This window comes from Cupressus sempervirens, chromosome 7, assembly GCF_028749045.1.
Source record: "Cupressus sempervirens isolate cs-2001-9-10 chromosome 7, ASM2874904v1, whole genome shotgun sequence".
Classification (NCBI taxonomy): Eukaryota; Viridiplantae; Streptophyta; class Pinopsida; order Cupressales; family Cupressaceae; genus Cupressus; species Cupressus sempervirens.
The window spans coordinates 43,710,270-43,729,062 of NC_143124.1; the positions used below are offsets into that span (position 1 = coordinate 43,710,270).

An 18,793-nucleotide genomic window follows, 5' to 3' on the forward strand; every position below is an offset into this window, starting at 1 on the left:
CCTATAGAATAGTGACTTCATATACATGCAAGGTAACTCACACTTTACTCAATCAATATATGGTAATATCCTAAACAAACTTAGTCAAATAGTTGATATCTATGAAAAGAAAACAACTGATTCACTTGTTACAAAATCTATACAAATCCTCCTCAACACATAATATAACATAACTACAAAAGTTTCCTCATCCCTTATGCCAACAATCTCCCCCTTTCACATTATTGACAATACTACAATTTATCATACCATTGCAACATTACAATAGTCACATCTTCTGTTAACTTCTTTATTGATGTAAATACTCATATCCTCTGATTATCTTTGGAAACACTTCAAATATAAATTATAACAATCTCATCTAATTCTACAACATTTTTTTACTTTTTCTATTGCATGTACTCCCCACTATGACAATACTTCATCTCTTCATTTGTTATCTCATGTCTCTTCCTCATCAACTTTCTTCATCTCTCCCTTACAAAATCTCTTGCCCTTTGATTCATGCCTTCCCTTTACACACTATTTCCCTTTACTCAATGTCTCCTTATTTGAAAAAAAATGCCAAAGGTGACACATTATTCATTCATTTATCTACGTCTCTTATCTTTTCTCTAATTATTCTTGATTGATCCTAGTTTTTATTTCTTCTCATCACTGCGTCAAAAATCAAACTAATACTTCTCATACTAATAATTCTCCCACAATAGATTACTCCACCTCTACATCAAATAATATATATAATATTTGTTAGAAACAATAGTCCACCAAGATAATTGGGGGGAAGGGTGAGAGGTGAATCAATTATCTAATAATTAAAAGATTTATCTTATTTAAAAAAAGTTAAAAATTTAACCAAACTAAACAACAACCATAATAAGATGCACATAGAAAATTACACTAGATATGTTAACTAGGGAAATCCTTGATCAGAGGGAAAACCCTAGAGTGGGAATGATGCCCACAAGATGATGTACTAATATAAATATTCCTTGTTAGAGGATGGACCTTGTTAGGAGTCTATTACAACATTTAGTACATATGAGTCTTTGTTAGGAGACTTTGAATCCTTGTTAAGAGATTCCAAACCTATTAGGAGTTGTGCCAATGCTATTAGGATTTGTAGTACAATGTATGCAAGAAGAGCCCACTGCTCAAACCTGCAATTTCAACTACAAGAAGAGCTCACCGCTTAGACATGTAGTTTACTATTATATTCCTCTTTGGTTTGTTTAGTCAATCAAAACAATCACTGTCAGACATTGTAGATCAGGTCACAAGCCTTAGATCCAAATATTAAACCACAAATCACTTAGCAAAACCTCAACAATGAAGTTTTCTGCACTTCCACTATGCTTTGCTCAACTTCACATTCTGCTTTCTTTGTTGCTTACAATTACTTCTTCATGTCATACTTACGTCTCTCATGATAAAGGAAAATTTCCTTCCTTTATAAGGATTCCACAAAACAATTCCATGACTTGGTTGTTAGACCTTCTCAATTAATCATTATAGGATCACATTAAGAACACATTACACTTAGCGATAACATTAATCTTTTGCCCTGCAACTTGAATAACTTTCTATACACGTAATATTATGATGAGTGGACTTAGCCATGTCATCACTAACATGTCTTCTTCACATCCTCAACCTCAATTCTCATAATATAAGCTCTTCTAAGAGATATAAAAAATTCACTAGAACATGCCTATGTAAAGTCTACCTCAGAACAAACATCACCAACACTTACATAACTTCTTCTAGGCTTATCATTTCTTCATCCAATGTTAACTGCATATACTAGATACTCAAAAGTATCTCCCATAACCTCAAATAGTTAGAATACTCAACTAGTTGCCCGTACCAACTTGATCTTTCCACTATTCTTTTGTAAGATAGCACAGAAGATTGCTATGTTGACATCAATAAAAAAATTAGTCATGAATGTAACATATCATCATAGTAACATATCTATAATACTCTCCATAGGAATATCATTAGCATTAATGCTTCTAACAATCTTCCCCTTTGGCATTGATGGTAACATAGATGAAAAACATCTAGTTTCAAGAATACCGACAAGATTGTTAATCTTTCTTTTCAAATCCTCTTCATTAATCATTCTCCCCCATTGATATACCTCAGTTTGCTTTCTATCAAACTATCATTCCATGTTGTGCTTCTTCTTGCTTGTCTTTCTTTCTCCCAATGATTTTCTTCCTCAAGATCTTCTCATGATGTTTTTCATGCCAAACTTCTCCCCCATTGACATCAATGTCAAAGGTTTCAGCAACCATCAAACTCTACAACAATTGATTCTTACTAGCTCAAGTGTCAAAAGACATTGTTCAAAATAACATCCAACAAGAGTCCTAGATGAATCTATCCATCACAGATACTCCCCCATATAGGAAGCATCAACATTCAGTCTAGACAAATAATGGTGCTTTGTTACATTGGACTGATGCACTCTTGCATTATCTACTCTGATGGAGGAAGGGGTATAACCCCTAACATACCTTGCAAATACACAAAAGTCTCTTTGGGAAGAGGATTAGTGAATATATATGCAATCTACTCTTTAGTGCTCACATACTCCAATCTAATTTCCTTTTTTGCAACTTTCTCTCTCAACATGTGATAATTAATAGAAATGTGCTTGGTCTTTGAATGCAACATTGAATTATTAGACATATTTACCATGCTTGTGTTGTCACAATGTATGACAACATGTTCACTGATAAATCTATCCTTATATCCTTCAGCATCTGTTTCATCCAAACAACTTGATTGTAATTGTTTATTGGTACAACATATTCTACTTTTTCTATACTATGTGAGGTACAATCCTTCTTCTTACTTAGCCAAGAAACCAATCTTCCTCCAAGAGAGAAGGCTCCACCACTGGTGCTCTTTTTGTCATCCATATTGCTTGCCCAATTAGCATCAGTATAAGCACTTAGAGTAAAATCATTAGATTTATCCTACCACAATCCAAACTCTGATGGTCCTTTCAGATATCTAAATATCCTTTTGACTACAAAATTATGTGCTTCTTTAGGATCAAATTAGAATCTTGTAACAATTCAAATTGCATTTGCTATATCCAGCCTTATGTGAGTGAGATATTGTAAACCTCTAATCATAGATATGTACTTCTTCTCAACAGTATGTGTCTCATCCTTTGTAGATAACTTGTGTCTAATTACCATAGGTATTCCAATAGATTTGCATGTTTTCAAACCAAACATTTTTAGTAAATCCTTCAAAAACTTAGTTTGGGAAATAAAGATTCCTTCTTTATTTTGTATAATCTATAATCCTATAAAATATTTCATTTCTCCTATCATACTCATCTCAAATTCCTTTTTCATCTCTTATGCAAACTTGTCACTTTCATCATCACTTCCTCCAAATAAGATATCATCAACATTTATTACTAAAATCATCAAACCATCATCAATTTATTTCCAATAGAGATTACTATCTATCATATCTTTTCTATATCCAAGCTTTTGTCAAATGCTTTTCCAACCTTGGATACCAAGTTATAGGTGCTTGCTCCAAGCCATACAATGCTTTGTTCAATATGCATACTATGTCCTTGTCATCTATTAAAGGATAATCTCTAGGCTGATCTATGTACACCTCTTCTTCAAGTTCTCCATTTAGAAACATTGACTTGACATCCATCTGATATACTTTGAATTTCTTTTGTGTTGCACAAGCTAAGAATACTCTTATTGCTTCTATTCTAGCCACGGGAGCATATGTCTCATCATAGTCTATTCCTTGTAATTAGTAACCTTTACATACCAATCCTTCCTTGTTCCTTACAAATTTTCCTTGCTCATTCATTTTGTTCCTGAATACCCATTTAGTTCCTATCACATTCTTGTTTGCTGGTCTAGGGACCAACTCCCATGTCTCATTCTTTACTATATGATCTAATTCCTCTTTTATAGCCTATTTCCAATAATTATCTTTACATGCTTCATTTTCATTCTTAGGTTCAACTTGAGATATCAAACATAGTTCTTCATTAACTTTGCATCTTGTCATCACACCTTTATCTCTACTTCTGATAATCTACTTAGATGGGTAATTCTTTATCATATTATTTCTTAAAGTAGGAGTTGCTATCTCAACTCTTGGCTCTACTAAAGGTTCTGAGCTTTGTTCCTACCTTAGCTCTCCTTCATTCTACAAATCATTGTTAGTCTCAAGAAATACCTCATCATTTCTTGTCTTAGTAACAACATTATCATTTGAATTGTAATCAAGTATTCTTTCTTGTTTCCTAAATTTCTCATCAATTCCCACATTTGTACTTTTCATAATTATCTTAGTTCTTATATTATAGCATCTATAAGCCTTCCTTTTCAATGAATAACCAAGAAACATAACTTCATCACTTCTAGCATCAAACTTACCAATATCATCATCTCTTTTGATATAATACTTACTACCAAAAGTTCTGAAATACTTTACTATAGGTGAGTGACCAAACCACAGTTCATAAGGGGTCTTGTTTATGTCTTTCCTTACATGCACTTTGTTCATAGTGTATACTATTGTATTAACATCTAATCTCCAAAACAACTTGGATACATCATTCTCATCTAAGATAGCTATTGTTGCTTCTGTAACTGATTTGTTTCTTCTCTCTACAATGCCATTTTGTTTAGGGGTTCTCGAAGCTAATAACTATCTTTTGATTTCATTTTTTTCACAAAATATGTTAAACTCATTTGAAGTAAATTCTCCTCCTCTATTTGATCTTAAGCATTTAATCTCCATACCAGATTCATTCTCAATTCTATTCTTGAATATCTTGAACTTATCAAATGCCTCAAATTTCTCTTTAAGAAATACAATCCACATCATTCTAGAAAAGTCATCAACTAAAATCATAAAATACCTTTTACCATAGAATCCTTTAGTCTTCATAGGAGCATTGAGATCTCCATGTACAATCTCCAATTTTGTTGTAGTAGAAAACTTCTTGTTGGGAAAATAAGTCCTATTATGCTTTGCTAAAATACACACCTTGCAAATTGTGTTAGTAGGTTTTACAATCTTAGGAAAATCTCCAACTACAAACATACTACTAGTCCTCACAATATTGTCAAAGTTTATGTGATAAAGTCTCTTATGCCATAACCAACTATCATCTACCTTTGCAACCAAACATGTCATTTTAGTGGGATTCAACTGAAATACATCACCTCTAGATCTAGATCTTGTTCCAATTACCTTTCCATTTTTATCTCTAAACATGCATGTCTTTGTTGTGAATTACAATTGATAACCTTTGTCCACTAGTTGTCCAACCCTCAAAATATTTTTCTTCAAACCATCAATAAAATATACATTCTCAGTGTTAATTTTACCATCAAGAGTTATATGTCCAATACCTTTAAATTGACATGCTGCATTGTTTCTAACTCTGACAATGCCTCCATCCCAACTTTTAAAATCAACAAATTTATTCATATCACCAGTCATATTATGTGAATAACCACTATCAATTATCCAATTAGATTTCTTTTCAACTTGTGACACCAAAGGTACTTTCTTTGGACTTTCTTCTTTAATTGCCATAAATCCAATTTCATCATCACTAGCACATACTACTTGTTCTTCAGAATCATTTTCTTCATTTGCACACAAGCACTCTCTATCTCTTCTAGATTTGTAATTTACTTTATAATTTTTCTCTCTTTTAGGATACTTGGATGCATAATAACCATATTCATCACAAATCCAACATTTAAATATTTTCTTACCGCCTTTTTATCTTCTTACTACAAGGGCTAATCCTTCAATTTTTTTGTCCTCCTCAAATCTACCACTGCTAGCAAAATCTCCTCTAGAACTTTGTGTTTCTTGATAAATTAGGTCAAATATTCAAAGCACTGAATGCTATCTCTATTCTGGTCAATTCGCTAGACTATCTAAGCTCATTGTCAGCTACTTCATGTCTTCCAAGCAATGTCTCTTTTGTGAAATCTTTGATACAAGATATCAACAACTGTATCATTTGAACTACTGACTTAAATGGTGATGTTAAAGTCTTCAATATCTTCCATATAACATCATCATCTTCTTTGGTTCCTCCTTGATATTTAATACCTCTAGCAATTTTTGATATCCTACATACATACATTCTTATAGATTCATCTTCCATCATTTAAGCATCTTGAAATGCACAAATCCAACCTTGTAGCCTCAACATTTTAGAATGTGCATCACCTTCAAAACTAGCTTCCAAAGCTTTCCAAATCAAATGTAAAGTAACAAGTGATTTTACCCAATTATATTCAATTTTAGGAAGTGCAGTCAATAGTGCTTCTCTAGCTTTCATGTCACATATAAAAGGATCTCTTTCATCCTCGATACAATTTTCCAAATCCTTTTCAACAATGATTGTCTTCACTAATTTTATCAAGATTCAATATCTGAGACCCATACATAGCAGATGTGTCTTCATCTTTTCCTTCCAGCTATCATAATTTGTTCCATCAAAATTCAAACTATATTTTTTGAACATGCTCGCCATGGATCTCCCAAAGTTGTTAACCTTTATCTTCAAGGAATTGATGCTCTGATACCAATTGTTAAAAATAATAGTCCACCAAGATAACTGAGAGGAGTTATCCAAAAATTAAAACATTTATCTTCTTTAAACAAACTTAACCATTCAATGAAAGTAAACAACAACCATAATAAGATGCACATAAAAAATTACACTAGATATGTTAACTAGGGAAACTATTTATTAGAGGGAAAACCCTAGCAGGAATGATTTCCACAAGATGATGTACTAATATAAATATTCCTTGTTAGAGGATGAACCTTGCTAGGAGCCTATTACAACATTTAGTACATATGAATCCCTATTAGGAGACTTTGAATCCTTGATAGGAGATTCCAACCCTGTTAGGAGTTGTGTCAACCTTGTTAGATGTTTTAGTACAATGTATGTAAGAAGAGCCTACTACCCAAACATGCAATTTCAACTACAAGAAGAGTTCACTGCTCAAACATGAAGTTTACTATAATGTTCCTCTTTCCTTTGTTCTATCATTTGAACCAATCACTATCAGACCTTGTAGACCAAGTCATGAACCTTGGATCCAAATATTAAACCTCAAATCATTTAGCAAAACCTTGACAATGAAGTTTTCTTCACTCCCACTTTGCTCTCCTCAACTTTGCATTCTGCTATCTTTGCTTCTTACTCCATCTCTCATGATAAAGGAAAATATCCTTCCTCTATACTAAGTCCATAAAAAAATTCCCTGAGTTGGCTATTAGACCTTCTCAATTAATCATTATAGGACCACATTAAGAACATGTTACACTCAGTGATAACATTAATCTTTCCCCTTGCAACTTGAATAACTTTTCGTACATGTAATATTATGACGAGTGAACTTAGCCACATCATCACCAACATATCTTCTTCATTTTCTCAACCTTGATTCATAGAATAACAACCCTACTAAAACATATAAAAAGTTTACCAAAACATGCCTATGTAAGCTCTATCTCAGAACAAACATCACCAAAACTTACATTACTTCTTCCATACTTATCATTTCTTCATTCAATATTAAATGCATATACTAGATACTCAGATGTATCTCCCATAACCTCGAATAGTTAGAATACTTAACTAGTTGCCTATACTAACTTGATTTTTCTGTTGCTCTTATGTCAGATATCACAAAAGACTGATATGGTGACATCAATGACAAAATCAGTCATGAATGTAATATATCATCATGGTAACATATCTAGAATAATCCCCCATAGGAATATCATTAGCATTCATGCTTCCAACAATATTCTAATTAAAAGCATATGAGCTAATGCAACTTGCATCATTCTCTAATTATTTATAGTTTAGTGAATGAAACCTAATATACCTCTAAGCCATTCAAAGGTATCCTTTGGTAGTGGATTAGTGACTATATAAATAAAATTTCCATTTGTAGACACACATTCAAGCCTTACCTCTTTCTAATGTACCTATTCTTTTATAAAATTATATTTTATCGCAATATGCTTTGTCTTTGAGTGTATCATTGGATTCTTGGTAACATTTATTGTATTGGCATCATCACAAAAGATAACAACTAGTTTTGTAACATTCTCATGAATCCCTTCATGAATTTTATTTTTTCCAGATCATTTGTTGACAATTGTTAATGTAAACAACATACTTTGCCTCTATAGTGGATTAAGAAATGCAATCCCGCTTCTTACTTGCTCATGAAACTAATATTTCAACATGCAAGAATGCTTTATCGCTTGTGCATTTTGCATAATCCATATTACCATCCCAATCCCCATTAGTAAACATGCATTCAAACTAAAATCTCCATCCTTACCATACAAAAGGTCATAATCATATTTTCCTTTGAGACATGTACATATCCTCTTCACTAAAACAAGATGTGATTCTTTTGGATTTGAAGAAAATCTTGTAATAATTCCAACTACATGTACAATATTTGGTCTACTATGAAAAACATATTGTACTTTATCAACCAAAGTTCTATATAGAGTTTCATTTACCTCTTTAAAATTATCCTCTTTAGATATTTTTTAGCACATTCTCATAGGTGCTCCATGGTCTTGTATCTTTCATCTAAAATGTTTTTAGTATCTCATTGACATACTTGGATTGATTGATGTAAATCCCTTTCTTCATCTGTTGTACTAGAAGACCAATGAGGAACTTGATCTCTCCCACCATTGAAATTTCAAACACATTTCTCACCTATTCTATAAATAACCATTTCAATTCTTCATTTGCACCAAATATTATGTCATTGACAATTTTTTTAGCATTGAATATCCTATCATGACTTTCTAAATTTATATAAACATTGCAATTATCATTGGTTCTCATGAATCCTATTTGACTAAGATAAGCATGAAGTATTTTATACCATGTCCTTGGTTCTTATTTTAGTCCATAGGAATCTTTTTGAAACTTACATACCATGTGTTTAGCTTTTTCAATAGGAAAATCTTTAGGTTTTTCAATGTATGCTTCTTCTAATACTCCATTCATAAATGCACATTTCACATCCTTTTGATAAACTATAAATCCTTTTTAATAATCATAAGATAGATTTATTCTAACACCTTCAAGTCTAAAATAAGGTGCAAAGGTCTTACCATAATCAAGTCCATCTTGTGCATATCCCTTGCAAACCAACATTTCCTTATTCCTGGTCATATCTTCTTTTTTCATTAGCTTGTTTTAAAAAATCCATCTAATACCTATAACATTTTTTTAACTAGGCATTGTGATGGTTATATATATTTCAAAATAATTTTGAAAAGGTTTGAGAGTTTTTTTTTTTTTTTAAATGAAGCTTATAGACTTGATCCTCATATTTTAATACATGGTACACCAATTTTTGTAATCTATGAATAGAACTAATCTAACTGATTATTAAAGAATTAAAATATTGTTTCTTAATTGATGGAAATATATTATGTGTGAATTCTTCTTTTAGTCAGAATGTCATCTATCTTTTCTAAAATTTATCATGTATCTCACTAGATATGTGTAGTTTATAAGCTCAAATTCATTAAGTTTGTTAAAAGAAAAAAAACATGTGTGATCTATTTATTGAAATTATTCACATTAAAATATCACATAAGTAATATTATATTTATGTGTGAAAAGTAGTTTGTCATTACTTTGTGGTCAAAAATACGATTGCAAGTTTGCTTCCAACATAGATTATTCATTGAGTATTTGTACCTCAATTTAAAGTTAAACATATTCTAATTTATGCAACACTAATACCATATTTATGTGTGGAATGTAGTTTTCCTTTATTACTTTTTGGTCAAAAGTATTATTGCAAGTTTACCTCCAACATAGATTATTCACTAAATATCATTAAAAGGGAGTTGTTCCTCAATTCAAAGTTAAATTTTTTTCTAATATATGCAACTAGTTATTTATTTGGTCCTTATAAATGGTTATAGAGTCAAATGCATAAATTATTATTGAGGAAAAATCTATTAATGGACACTTTTCATAAATATTTAGTAGGAGGTTAACCAAATAAATTGTTATCCCACAAAATTTCCTACTCTCTTCCTTTTTTATTCTTGATAAAATCTTATTATATAGTACACTCTATAGATATTGGTTCAAAACCATTCTTTCTATTTTGAGTTTCTAGTACTCAAATTTCCCTCCATCACATTCGTAAAAAGGTTAGAAATAACTATAAAAAATCCACTAAAAAATATCATGCAAAAATTCCTTTACCTAATAATGTCACAAAAGCTAGCCAAGATTCAATACCAATTGAAAGGATGAAAGGTATTGAAATGAACTTCATATATCAATCTTTTAAGGAAAGTTTGTGCTTTGTTTTAAACTTTTAAATTGTTATGATGAAGATGGTGCATATTATAGAAAATATAAAAAATAATAGCAAAAAGAAAATGCACATGCAACACAAAGTACAAATATAGATATCATTTTTAGAAGGAAACACACTCTTAAATCTTACATAGTTTATTATTACAAAACAATTTGATTACTTAGACTTTCACAAGTTAATTCCAAGAATATAGAAGTGGTAAACTCTAAAATAATTGTAATAATATAAAAATAACTATATATAATATCATAGTACAACACTGATACTTAGACATCTATTTATAAGATTCAAAAATGTAAATTAAGAAGCTTATAAAATGGATGTCTAGAAAATAGCACATGGTATAATCTCTAACATTACATACAAAAGACAAAATAGTAGGTCTAATGTTAACAACTTAGGGCTATTAAAAGCTAGGAGTTTGACATTAGTGTTAAGATTTTGTCTTGATGATTGATCTCATCTAGAGAAAAGACGAATATTAAGAATTTGAACATAAGTTTTTCATAACATGTATCTAATTAAGGAAATCTTGGGGTGCTAATAGATATTGATGAGAACTTCTATAAGAATGAAGAATTTGAATTGACTTGTTGACAACCTAATCATGGATTTGAGTTGAACATGAAATAAATAGAATGTTGTGGTGTTGCATGATAATAGAGATAGAACAATTTATATGTAAAAGTCAAAAGTATTAATAATATAGATACAATTAGTATGTTCTACATGGATCAAGGAAATTCATTGTATTAGAATTGTCTAAAATAGTTCTTTTAAAACCAAATCCTACATTTACATAAATAATTTTTGTATATACATTTAAACTTACAAATAGTACTAAGTTAAGTTTATAAAACAGAAAATAAAATTATGTACATAATCATATTGAAAAAATAAATAAAAGTTATTAGAAAACAATGTTTTGAAAATCAAATCAAGGATTTTCAAAGAAATCAATGATCTTGAATTAAGCGAAGTTAAAAAGTATGCCAAATAAATGAAAGCTATATTCAAATAAACTGGAGATATCCACATAAAATAACATATGAACTATTTGCATTGCCTGCTAGTAAACAATATTTAAATAAAAATAGTAATATTATATCGCAAATTGCAGTAAAATGAGCATCTCTAGATATGGAGAAGTAAAAGAAGAAAAATTTCGAAGGCCAGGTAAAGTACACAATAAAAAACATTGGATTTGCCTTTGGCCCATCGATCTTACTGGAGCACGTCCAAAAATCCTAGATACGGCAAACCTAAATTAAGATAAACACCTATAAGGAAGGCTAGAGTAGACAATTTAAAACAGCACATCCATTGCACAATTACATGCAGGCCCTAGTTCCAAAGTGACGAATACTGTTATTTGAGGTCATCTAGATACTCTGCAATTTCTTGGAAAAAGTTCCATTTTGCCACCTTGAAAGAGCCGTTCTCTGAATACACATGGACAAACTAATAAAAATTCGAATACAAGGTACAAAACAGCTATGTTATCGAATAAACACATGGCCAAAACATTATCAATTCAAATGAAAGGTACGAAATAATACTGTCATTGTATTTTAACAAGGCAGTCACTGCTATGTATAGAAAGTTTTCTTGAGATTACCATGAAGCACTTCAACTTTAATTGAGAACAACTGGAAGTATTAGAAAACCAACGAAAACTATACGGGAAAACAACATCAGAATCCACTATCCTCGAAATGTGAGTAATATAATGACAAAAAAATCAGGCATATCATTGGAGATGAAATCCATAAAGACGAGGGAGTTAACCGAGGGATTCCTTTCTCTTCTCTCAAGGATTAAAAAGCTTGTGCAACATTGTGGATTGTAAGTTAAGAGTGGTGGAGAGCTTATTTATATCCTTTGAGCACTGCTTTGTTTAACAACAAAAGCATTTCAGTCAGGATGTCTCAGTTGATAAGTGGTAAGGTTGATTTGCAGGTATCTGCAAAAGCATTATGGAAATGCTTAAGCAAGGACTTGGCTAATCTTTTGCCCAGGCTAGTCCCAAAGCTTATCTCTAGTGTTGAAATCTTAGAGGGTGATGGTGGCTTGGGAAGTGTATTGATTATGAGATTTCAGTCAGGTAATATATTATAAAGTTTCGTAAGAACAAATCGGATTTTGTTTCCTACTTTGCTTCTAAGTTACACTGCAGTAGGATTTTGATTGCATCAACGTATCCGTTCACATTTTGTATCTATTATCAGGTAAGACTGATGCAGCTATCTTACTCATTCTAATGAGGGATCACCAAACATGATTCAAACATTAATGTGATCAAAATCCCACGCAGTATAATTCAGTAACAAAGCAGCAACTCATAATTGATTAGAAATCTACTCTCTTATCATGTTTGGTATTTACTGTTTTGATCGCCTTGTTAAATATTTATCATGCTAATGATGTTTCCATGTTATGTAAAAGTATAGATGGTGGAGAAAGTTATCAAAAGGAAAAGATTGTTGAGATGGATGATATGAATCTTACTATGGCAAATGAAGTATTGGAGGGAGGATACAAGCAAATGGGCTTCACTTATTTCAAGACCAGATTTCAGCTCAAGGAACTAAGTGCATCTTTAACAAGTGCTGAATGCACAGTGGAATATGAAGCCTGTGGACCACAAATGAGGTCGCCGGAAGAAGCACTGCAAGCCAGTTTCTTCATTGTCAAAACTATGGAAGCTTATTTGCTATCACAGTAAACCCATCTAAAGACAGTAGTTGATCTGCATGCACTGTTCAATCATAGCCCTGTCATCAATTTAACAAGTACAGCTACATATAAGATCAAAGTCAGCTTCTTTTCTTCCTGGCATATGATGTAATGAAATATAGCTAGTCAACTTTAAGATTGTATCGATGATTTTGTTTTAGAAGGCTTTTCTTGGTTTTTGTTAGATATTGATGTCATGACATGGTATCTTTATGGCCATAGTTTTGCTAATATATGTTGGCATGAAGCCGGCAGATAGGACCTGCTATGTGATAAATCTATTATTAAGTCTATTTAAGGATTTTCTGAATCGGGCTACCACTTTTTGTTTATCTAATAATCATTGATCACGATAAAGGAAATGTATGAATATCGTAACGCTGAAGGAAACCAAGGTGATAATTCAGCTTTTCGGAAGCTTTTTGAAACAGGACAAATGAAAAACTACTGTGTTCAGCTTTAAAAAGAGATTGTTTAAGCTTTTAAGAAGCTTTTAGAAACAGGACAAATGAAAAACGGCTGTGTTGAACTGAGTACATTTAGCGGCTTAGCCACACCAACAAAATAATAATATATAATTCTTTTCGCCCCTGTGGTTACAAGTCCTTTGGAGTGTGTGGTTACAAATCCTATGGAGGGAGGGAGAAAGGGAGGGTCTTTCTAACATGTTCACATGTCTTTTGGATCATGTTGGGTTACAAGTTCTATGGAGAGAGGGAGGGGGAGGGATTGAGGCAGAGATTCTCTGGCTTATCTATAGTTGTCCTTCTATAGTTATCTTACACTACATCCCTTCATTGACAATCATCCTTATAAAATTGTAGGGTCTATCGAGATGGGTAACCAGATAGAAACTTTGGATTCTTTGCTCATATTTTCATGATATGTTTATTAGAAATAAGATATTAACTACTTAGCACAAGCTATAAATTAATATTAATATATAAAATATATTTTAGTCATCACATGTCGTGTCAATATTTGATTGATATAAAAATATAAATAATGGTCTTAGATTCAAATCTTTCTTTGTATGCTATTTTTGGACATAAGACCTTTTGGGAGCACAAAGTATTTTCAACTTGTGAACTTGATTTCTTATCACTTAATATTAACAAACCAATGTCAACACTTGTATGGAACTACCTAATACCTAATGCTTCACATCATATTCTTGTGTAGAAAATAACTATAGTCCTATACATGTAGTGTTTCATTTCACTACTTTCAATTTGAATATATATTATCTCTTACTAATACTCTCTAAAGTGGTCATACTATTATTCTCTAGTCAACATGCTTCTAATCATTTATACATGTAATATGAGTAATTTTCTTCATCAAAGCCATGTACATGATGGCAATCCTCATGATTTGTATAGTTTATAGCCCTTAGATGTATCTACAAAAAGTTTAAACTACTTGACCATATGTATTGGTTTACTCCACTTTGTCTCTATTTTCTACCAAAGGTGATAATTGTGACAAGCATAAAATAACTCTTTCATTTCTAATGAAAAATTACCCTCTTTATTAGTAATTGGTGGAAGAAAATCACATAGCTCTACTAGAAAATTGTTCTTCATCAATTCTCAATAAAGGATAATTAAGTTTGAATAAACTTGATGAAGTCTACTCAACATACTAATTGAAACCCAAACAAAACATGTAACATGAAAACAAACATAAAATTGAACGAACTGAAAAAATGCAAGAACACACAAGCTTGCTTAATATTATCTTCAATGAAATGTCAATAAAATATTCCAAAAAATAATAAACTACAACCACATGGGTATTTTACTTGTAATAATCTACACGATAGAGTTAAAATCTTGTTGGAAATAGGAAATGTAGAGAGGGACGGGGGGTTGCATGTTGGGGAGTATAGGCCATAAAACCATAAAATGGCTAGGGTGAATTAGTATTTCACAAACTCTTTCCCAAAATATGATATCTTTAACTAACTTGTGACTTGCATATGAAAGTAAACTAGTTAAACTGGACAATAAAAACAACTATAAAATAATACAACTCATAACACCATATATTTTATTAACTAGGGAAACCCTAGTCAAGGGAAAACCTTGGTGGGGATGGTACCCAAAAAATGATCCACTAATCAAAAGTGTCTTGTGAAAGATATTGGCCCTATTAGGATTCTATTACAGATGTATAGAATGTCTCAGTTCTTGTTAGAGGACTAGACATTGCTAAAAACTTCAACCCTATTAGGAGTTGTTATTACAAATATACAATGTATGAAAAATGAGCCTACTACTCAAATATGCAATATACAATGAAGATTTTAATACAAAAGATAGAAGCAAAAACCTCTTCACTACTCCTAATATCTTCAACATCTGATATTTTCCTTTCACTTCTCTTTACAAAAATTTATCACAAGCTCACACTTCTATGATCTTATATCAAAATTTTCATCACACACATATCACATTCTTATCACAAAAAAATCACACTTTACTTTGCATTCAACATTTAAAATAAAATAAAATTTAACTTCGCATTCAACACTTTTCCTTTATACCTTATTTCTTTAACTATCAACCTTCATCTCTTCACACACTTGCTAAAATAAAAAATAATTCTTTCTAACTTGTGGTTAACATCTAAGATGCCACCCAATTTTTTTAAGTGATTACTTTGGTATAAAAAATAATTCCTTTACTCAAATACTTATCTTTTTATGTTTACTCTATTATGTTGTCTCAACATTGTTACTGTAAATTCTAAATATCTCTCTCTATATAGATCACACTATTCTACGCTCTTGCACATGTCATCCTAACATAGTATATTTTTTCTAGATACCTATGTATATGCTAGAAATACCTCTGTAGATTGCACTAACAAAAAGGCTCCTATGTTGACAGATACACTCTATGATACTTAGATAAATTTCTATGTCTATGTCCCAAAACTTCATCTCCAAGATTTTTTGACTTAATCCAAATTATATGTTACCATAAATTATAGCACCACATTGAGTATTTGAGCCAAATTGCCAATAATCTCTCCCTTTTGCATTGATGGCAACATATGGGAAAATTGACTAAGTGCCAAACCAAAACATCAAGACTTCTAACATCAGTTACATGGCCATTAAAAATTTTTCAAAACTTTTGGATCATCATTATTTTCCATCTTTCCCTTATATCTCCTAGTTACAAACTTACAATATAACTCCCCCTTTGTCTATACTTATCTTCTACATATCTTTACATACAATCTTCCTCATTCACTCCCATTTTTACATCAATGACAAAGCCAGTGACAAAATTATTACATGTCAAAAATGTGCTACATTTTTCTTCATGATGATATTCTAGAAAAATAATCAGCAAAGCTCACTTTTAGATTTTCAAAATCTCCCATGTGTCTTTGACATCCCTAGATACATTGATTAGGGTACATAGTCCATTAAACACTACCTCTACTACATTCAAATTTGAATGTATAAATTTCTCAAATGATATCTTATCTTTAAGAAATTCCTCTAATTGCTTTTGCACATTTCAAATATTCAATGTCAAATATTCTCTTAATAATGAGAACCTCTTCATGATTCTTTCTCTTTTTAGTTGAATCAGACATATATCATCATAAATCTCTATAATGCCTATCTCCAAGTCTTCAATCTTCTTTTAAGGTTGGTGAAGCTCATTTACCATATTTTGTAGTTCTTTCTTCTTCTCACTTAACTCCTCATTTACATCTTAGATGAAATTCTATGACAAGATGCACTATTCATACAAATTCCTCCCTTCTATCACATATCTTCTTAACAATTTTATGCAAGATTCAAATATTTTTAAGTCATTTCTAATATTCCTACACACTATGTCAAATAGCTTTGCGTCATGTCTGACTTGAGCCTAGGTTATTGCTACTTTTGATAACTATATAACATCATCATCAAAATCCTTGATCAATTCCTTAATTCTTTCTTAAGCATCTTGCTCCATTAATTTGCTAGATACAACACTTTGTAGTTTATTAGAGACCACCTCTAAAGTTTCTTGAAGACTCTTTACCCTTTTATTCTTTTCAAATAATTTTCCTAATGATGATATTAGGCTAATGTGATCATCATCATCACCAGATAAACCTTCCAATATTGATTCCAATGGAGACTTGGATTTTACTAGGGTTTCTAATGGGATATCTACCTCATATTATATATATATATATATATATATATATATATATATATATATATATATATATATATATATATATATATATATATATATATATATATATAGATAGATAGATAGATAGATAGATAGATAGATAGATAGATAGATAGATAGATAGAGATTGGAGTATATTAGCACAAATAATTAGATAGTAGATATATTAACACAAATTTTGGCAAAGGAAATGTTTAAGTACTTGAGAGGTATGCTTGGGGTTATGCCCCAACGTACATTTGAGTAGTTGATGTAGGGATTGTATAAATCTAGTGATAATATAGCACTATTTCTTTTATTTGAACTAGATACTTGACGCTTCCTCTATGAGGGAGTGTCTATACTTGAGCTATGTAATAAAGGACCCTTGGTAATTGGTATTTAATAGTATCTTTGGAGACTTGAGCTTATTGAAGATCTTGTTAAGGGAATCGACATAATGACACATTTATCATTGATGTTATTGGGGGAGAGAATGACACATGAAAATAATCCTTTGATTATGAATGTTTGTATATATCTTATCTGAGAGAATAATTTTTGGGAGAGATTTGATTGATGAAGAAGATTTGAAAAGATGCTTAAGTATGGGGGACATTCACACCTTTTTTGTGCATAATGACATGGTTAGCATGAATAGAGGAGCAATTGGAGCATAGACATTTGGTATTCATGAAACTTAGATATTTTTCATCTATATTTCCATCAATGCCATAAGAGGAGGTTATTAGCATGAATTCTAATGGTATTCCTATGGGGGAGTATCCTAGTAGCGTTGAAGACATGATTTAGAGTTTGTATGTTGCATTCATGACATAGTTTCTCATTGATGTCAATATACTAGTTATTTTGTGGACACTAGAAGAGAAATAGACAAATATTTTCCTTGTGCAATTTGAAGATTGAAGATCAAACTATGTGCACTTGGGATAATATTCATGAGTATTCCTAGATGCTACAATTAAGAGGAAAAGTAGAAATATGAAGACTAGACAGAGTTATGATTGATTTAGTGAAGGGACTTTGTAGACAGAGTTTCTAGAAAGCAAGTACTATTATTGGATTGTATCTCCTAACAAGATGGATTCTAGTCAAGTGGACTTAGATAGAGGTTGAAGACATGTTAGATATGTCATGGTTAATAACACATAATTTTTTGACTAGTGAGTGGAAAGTTGTGAAGACTGGGACCTTATATACTGCTTGTGATTATCTTTCTTTCAACTTCTAATAGGGTTGGAATATCCTAACATGGATATTCAAAGTCTTCTCCTAATAGAGAATCATATCTAGTAATTTTATTTCATTGACTCTTGACAAGGCCCATCCTAGATTATAAGAGATATTTATATTAGTATGTTATCTTGTGGATACCATCCTTACTGGAGTTTTCCCTCTAATCAAGGGTTTCCC

The 18,793-nt window shown here is 31.3% G+C and overlaps 1 pseudogene; it reads left to right on the plus strand.

The window, feature by feature from the left end:
* The first annotated feature begins 11,944 nt into the window (after positions 1–11,944).
* On the plus strand, positions 11,945–13,155 carry LOC149545368 (phytohormone-binding protein CSBP pseudogene; annotated as a pseudogene).
* The last annotated feature ends 5,638 nt before the right edge of the window (positions 13,156–18,793 follow it).